Genomic DNA, 7,209 nt, shown 5'->3' on the forward strand with positions numbered 1-7,209 from the left:
AAGTGCCCTTAAGCATTTGTCCAATTTTAAATTACAGGGCAAATTAGACAGGCTGACTAAACTGTGTCCTCTTATTACTGGGATTCTGAGGCTGCATTATCCAGCTCTGCCCTGCCCAGGGCCAAGGAAAGATGTGGGCAAGGCTGGTCTCGCAGTGGTGCCCGAGACAGAGCTCCCTCAAAAGACAGGGCTTCAGAGACAAGCAGCTGTCACTAGAAAGCCAGGTCAGCCGCTGTCCCCAGGAAGGCTGCCTTCCTGCCTTTGGGGTGAGGCTCAAGCTGCTGCACCAGGGCCTCAGGCACCACCGAGGATCAGGGGCATCACAGTGGGGAGACCCCCCACCTCCCTCAGGAGAGTGTCTATCAGTAGGCTCAGGCTGGACAATGAGCATTTTCGACGAGCTCCAAGGGGACGTCAGTGCTCCTCCTGGTCAGGGATCTGAGACCCAAAGGTCCAGTCTTCCTTTGGTGAGCAACCAGGATTTGGGCTCTGAACCACCGTTCTCACCTGCTGTGAGAATGTTCACCTGAGTACACACTTGGTGGGAAATGAGGCCTATGTCACTGGTATTATCATTTGGTTTAAAAGGGACTGATGGTATTGACAATTTCCAAAGTATTGGCTGAAGAATAACAGATTTAAAAATCAGTGGGAGGCTCAGCACCTGTAGCTCAGTGGTTAGGGCACCAGCCACATGGCCCGGAGTTGGGGGTAAGAACCCGGCCAGGGCCTGCTGGACAATAATAACAACAACAACAATAACAATTAGCCAAGCATTGTGGCAGGCGCCTGTAGTCCCAGCTACTTGGGAGGCTGAGCAAGAGAATCGCTTAAGCCCAAGAGTTTGAGGTTGCTGTGAGCTGTGACGCCATGGCACTCTACCTAGGGTGACATTGTGAGATTCTGTCTCAAAAAATAAATAAATAAAAATTAGTGTGAGAGATAAGCATCCAAAAATGAAATTATACTTGAATACAATTCAATTCTAATGGGGCTTTTCCTCCCTTCCCCTCTCGTTTCCTTTTTTTTTTTTTTTTTTTTTTTAGAGATGGGGTCTCACTCTTTCACCCAGGCTGGAGTGTAGTGGGAGGATCATAGCTCACTACAGTCTTGAATCCTGGGCTCAGGTGATCCTCTCGCCTCAGGCTTGTGAGTCACTGGGACTAACAGGCGTGCACCACACCTGATTTGATTGGCTTTCTTAAAAGTCTGGCTACAGAATTATCACATGGGGCACATGTGTTATCGAGTATGGAAATTCTGTTTGACATCTGTATCCTAGTTCAATGATATGTATAGTAAAATATTGTCACGTTACTTATCACTTAATATTTACATTCTGTCTTTCTGATCTCTAAGTAGCTAAAAAGTTGCAAGACTGAATTAAATAATACAGGAAAAAAAAAAACAGGGGAAATAATACCACTATTTAGACATCCACAATTTTACCTGGGGAAGCCTTTGACCTGGTGATCACCCTCAGGTCGTTAAAGTCAGGTGTCACACAGAGTGAGCGTCTACACAGGTGGCTATAAAATCTGTGTGGGATTTAAAGTAGTGTGCAATTTAAAACTGCATGTGAACTTTATGATCACCTGTCTCCTGATGTGGGTCTTCAATAAGATCATATATTATTACTATTTTTTTAAGAACTCTTTTTTTTTTTTTTTTTGAGACAGAGCCTCAAGCTGTCACCCTGCGTATAGTGCTGTGGCATCACAGCTCACAGCAACCTAAAAATCCTGGGCTTAAGCGATTCTCTTGCCTCAGCCTCCCAAATAGCTGGGACTACAGGTGCCCACCACAACACTCACCCACCTAATAGGTAGGTGCCCACCCACCTATTTTTTGGTTGTAGTTGTCATTGTTGTTTGTCAGGTCCGGGCTGGATTCAAACCCTTCAGCTTAAAATGGTGCCTTAGCCACTAGAGGTATAGGTGCCGAGCCTACTATCTATCTATATCTATATCTATATCTATATCTATATATATATATATATATATAATTTTTTAGACAGCTGTTGCCCTGGGTAGAGTGCTGTGGCATTATAGCTCACAGCAACCTCCAAGTCTTGGGCTCGAGTGATTCTCTTGACTCAGTTTTTCTATTTTTAGTAGAGACAGGGGGTGGGGGGTCCTCAATTTTGCTCAGGCTGGTCTCCAACTCCTGAGCTCAAGCAATCCACCCATCTTGGCCTCACAGAGTGCTAGGATTACAGGTGTGAGCCACTGCACCCAGCCAATTAAATCATATGTTAAGTACATACAGGACAGCTGTTGTCTAAGGGGCTAAATGAAGAACCAATTAAAAAAATGTTTTCCACCCACAAAACACTCCCTTGATTAAAATTATTCTAAGAACCACACCCTTGTACTTTTGGCACTATGGAAGGCTGAGGCAGGTGGATTGCTTGAGCTCAGGAGTTCAAGGCCAGCCTGAGCAAGAGCAAGACCCTGTCTCTACTAAAAATAGAAAAACTAGTTGGGTGTTGTGGTGGGCTCCTATAGTCACAGTTATTTGAGAGTCTGAGGCAAGAGGTTTGCTTGAGCCCAAGAGTATGAGGTTGCTTTGAGCTATGATGCATGACACTCCACCAAGGGCAACAGAATAAGACTCTGTCTCAAAAGAAAACAAAAATATATATAGTCAAGAACATATATATATAGTCAAGAACATAATTTTTCATCTTGGGAACTACAATATCAAGGGCTCAGATTGTTACCACATTATGAGACTTTTTCATTCCAATTAAATCAAAATAATGAAATATTCTTTGTGAAAATTGCATAGAAGATGAAAGAAACCATTAATTAATATAATTACTGCTTTGTATAAATTCAAATTTGCAGTGGTGATGTTTAGAAGATATTGGGACATGAGTACAGGCTTTCCCCTAAAGTATGTACTTGTATTGATTTTTAAAAACAATATCAACACTATCTACAGAAGAATACTTTCCTTAAAATAAAAGAAATTACTAGCTTTTTAGCAAGTACTACAGTCTAATTTTAATCAGAATCAACATTACCCAGCATACAAGTATGAGCAGATAAAAAAAATGAAAACTGCAATAATTGTATATAATTTTGTTGATGCCAAGTCACGATAAAGATTATTCTAAACTTGCTTAATATTCTCAAATGTATAATGGCTCAAATTAGTTATATCATGTTACAGTGGATACATCATGCTTAAACAATACATAGGTTAATGTAGTATACATTTTTGTTTTAATAAAAGAATGTTACTCTTTTGTTAATAAAATCGTGCACTTGGATATGTTGAAATAAACTCCCATATCCAGGAATGCTGTTTTCAACTCTGCGTCCCAGCCAACCGTGGCCTGTGTGCACCCAGGCTGCAGCTGCTGCTAATACCCTGCATTCACTTTATCCCTGCAAAGAATTCCTGTTGGAAAGCATCAAGAGTGAAGATATTATAGGAATAATCTAACATTGAATTGCTTCTGCTTTATACAAAGTACAAATCATTTACTAAGCCTTCATATTTTAACTACTAGTAAAAAATATTTTAACTATCAGAGCAGAGCTGACCAATAATGCTGACACGTGTGAAACTGCTGCTCCAAAGAGGGCCACCACTACCTGCACCTCAGGCCATGCCTGATGAACACCACTCTTCCTAAATAGATCCCCCCACATGCCAAAGAGCCCCCAGAAGAGAAGAGGGGTAGAAGATGTGAGGTATGAGGTACTGTGTAACTTACCAAGTACTGGTCTCTCTAACAGTATCTAAACAACACAGAAGCACCACTTGCGGGGCATGAGACCTGTGATGAGAAGGGACTACACTCCAATCACTATCACGTTTTCCCAGGGACCAACCTGGAACCACAGCCTGTGCTCCATAGATTCCTACAACTACCTTTAATGTACAGTGAAAGCCTACCCCCAAATTATTTTGTATGTTGCTTTGCTTAGACGGTGGTTGTGAATGTAGTTTTTTTTTTTTCTTTTGAGACAGTCTCACTCTGTGCCCTGGATAGAGTGCTGTAGCATCGTAGCTCACAGCAACCTCAACATCTTGGGCTCAGGAGATCCTCTTGTCTCAGCCTCCCGAGTAGCTGGGACTACAGGTGCCTGCCACAACTCCAGCCTAGTTTTTCTATTTTTAGTAGAAAAACTTGTGTGCTCAGGCTGGTCTCAAACTCCTGAGCTCAGGTGATCCACCCACCTCAGCCTCCCAGAGTGCTGGGATTACCCGTGTGAGCTACTGCGCTGGGCTCCCCAGCTCACAAATTTGTTTGTTAAATGCATCTTTCTCACTTTGGCATAGAATGGCCTGGGCTGGACTTTCTTTTTATGACCAGAGGTCCCATAAAAACTAAAGCAGATCAATAGCAGACTGACCTGTTTATTTATAAGACTTCTGGTTTTAGACCATTATCCAGTGATTTGCAGGGACCATCACATCAGCTTGGGCTGTAAACCATGGATAACACACAATTTCCACAAAGGAACATGTCCTGAGCTCTGTGCTAGACATTTGCACTGTAGAGGCGAGGAATTTACGTGATCCCTGCTTTTAAGGAGTCAAGTGTGAGGACAGTCAGCTGGACATCTGCTGTCTTTATTTCAAAATTATTTGGAAATAAGGTTGTAAGAGATCCAGGGAGGAGGGGATGTGGCTTAGGCCACAGAGTGACCCAGTTTTCTGCAGTCCCTGGCACTGGGCTGTTAGGGGAGGGAGGTGGAGGAGACCAGTGGGGGTGGGACAAGGGAGGCTAGGGAAAAACAATCTTCTGAACTTGGAGTCTGAAGAAGCCAGCTTAGCTGTGTTTATCTAACATCAGTCAACTGGAAGCCAAGTGAAAATGAGAGCTCTTGCTTGGTGATGGTGCACTGCGGACCCAAGGCCTCCAGGAAAGGTAAGTAACACTTAAAAAAGCCACCATTGTAACTTCTATTTCTTTATTTTTAAGGACAAAATACAACTTCAAAATGGGAAATCTGCTGTTTTGGCTGTTTTTTTTTCACCCCTGGGTGGGCACTCCCTGATGTGTCTGACACAGAAGAGGATCTCAAGTGGCATTTGAGTAAAGTGCCCCGGATCGTCAGTGACCAGACCGTCCACCTGCCCAGCCCCACCTTCCAGGCGGACGCGTGGGCAGCGGTGTCCAGAGCGTGTGGCCTCGCAAGCCAGCAGGAGCTCGGGGCTCACAGCCTCTCAGAGCTGGAGCATCACCTGTCCTACGAGACAGTCTTCAAGAACAGCACCCGGACCTTGACCAGGGTGAAGGTCGAGGGCCTGGCCCTGGAAGGGGCTCCGAATGCCAGCAGGGGGCGCGCGCCGGCCCGGAGGCGGTGGCAGGTGTTCGGGAATGACAGCAGGTTCAGCATCGTGGACTGAAGGTTCTCGACCAGCTTCCCGTTCGGCAGCGCCATGAAGCTGTCAACGGGCTGCAGCGGCATCCTGGTGTCCCCACAGCACGTGCTGACCGCGGCCCACTGCATGCACGACGGGCAGGAAGGACTACGTCCGCGGGTGCCCGAGGCTCAGGATCGGGGTGCTCAGGGCGAGGGCCTGGGGCGCAGGTAGGAGGCGGCGGGGTCCCCGGAGGAGCCGGAGCGAGGCCGGGGACGACCGCCCGGGGGCGCCGCGGGCCGCGGGCCGGGGAGGGCACAGGCGCCGGGCGCAGGCCCCGGGCGCCGCCTTCCAGCGGACGCGCGTGGCGAGCACGCAGGTGCTGCGAGGCTGGGCCCAGGCGGGCGGCGCGGCCCCGGGACTGGACTTCGACTACACGCTGCTGGGGCTGCGGCTGGCGGCACATGTTGCTGGGCGTGAGCCTGGACGCGCCCGGCTGCCCAGCGGCATGATCCACTTCTCGGGCTTCGACCGCGACAGGGACGGCCAGCTCGTCTACCGCTTCTGCAGCGTGTCCGACGCGGCCGGCGACTTCCTCTACCAGCACTGCGACACCGAGGCGGGCTCAGCGGGCACTGGAGTCTACCTGCGCCTGCGGGACCCGGACGGCAAGACCTGGCGGTGCAAAGTCATCGCCCTGTACTTGGGGGCCCCCAGCAGGTGCGCGTGCACGGCGTTGCCCGGGACTACAACGTGGCGGTGCGCGTCACACCGCTCAAGTTCGCGCAGATCTGCCGCTGGGTGGGTGGCGACGCCGCGCGCGGTGCCTACGGCTGACCACGGGCAGGGCGGGGACAGCGGATCTGGAGATGACCTTAACGCGGCGGCTTCCCGGGACGAGCCTGCACCCGCCAACCCGAACCCTGCCCATAGCATTCAACGTTTTTACAAATGCATTGTTTCCAAAATTAGAAGATTTTCATATCTTTAAAAATGTGTAGGTGCCGATACTAAAAGCAGGTGGTACTTTGGTGCCGAGGATGTGCTCTTTCTGGGTGTCAGGAATGGGGAAAGTTTCGTTTACTTATGCTTTCTTAAAAATTAGACACTTTAAAACTTCCACCCGGTGCTAGAAATGGACGTATTCTCAGGGCCCCACTCTACAAGAATCTAGCGGGTGCCAGTCGCATTAAATGTGAAGGTGCACGAGCAGAGACAGGTGTTGACACAGTCAGGGTCAGCCCTGGACGCCTACTCCGAGACGGTGCGGGTGGCCTCGTGCCCCAAAGTATGTCTTCGGGGTCTGAGAAATCTATTGGGTTTTATTTTTTTTTTAATTTTCAAAAATAAAAAAGCAGAAGAAACAGCAAGCTTTATAAACAAAACCATTAACTATTTTACTGCCTTGAGGAATAGCAATATGCAGTGTGTATTATTTTAAAATAGGTAAAATACTTTGTTCTATGAAATGAACCTAGTTTAGAAATAGAGAAGCTGGGACATTTGGGGATCTCAAATGTCTTTTTTACTTAAAATGCGGATTTCTCATGTATGCCTAGGAAATGATCCTATATTCAAAACATCGTTTTGTGGTATACTTTCTATTAGGTGCGAGGTGCTGTATTTTTTGGACAAGGAATTCTATAATCTATAACTTTTTCTGCTTGAGAAAGTTCACCTTTCTTCACTAGGGCCATAGGCATGTTATTTTTGGGACTTCTCCAATTAGTAGTTTTAGATATATTCTTTCCTAAAAATGAATATAGATTACAAATATGAGGGTTTTTTTGTTGTTTGTTTGTTTGTTTTTTGTAGAGACAGAGTCTCACTGTACCGCCCTCGGGTAGAGTGCCGTGGCTTCACACGGCTCACAGCAACCTCTAA

The 7,209-nt window shown here is 47.0% G+C and overlaps 1 pseudogene; it reads left to right on the top strand.

Moving 5' to 3' along the window:
- Window positions 1-4,961: 4,961 nt before the first annotated feature.
- On the top strand, window positions 4,962-6,162 carry LOC128579346 (inactive serine protease 35-like; annotated as a pseudogene).
- The last annotated feature ends 1,047 nt before the right edge of the window (window positions 6,163-7,209 follow it).

Source organism: Nycticebus coucang, unplaced genomic scaffold (assembly GCF_027406575.1).
Source record: "Nycticebus coucang isolate mNycCou1 unplaced genomic scaffold, mNycCou1.pri scaffold_46, whole genome shotgun sequence".
Classification (NCBI taxonomy): Eukaryota; Metazoa; Chordata; class Mammalia; order Primates; family Lorisidae; genus Nycticebus; species Nycticebus coucang.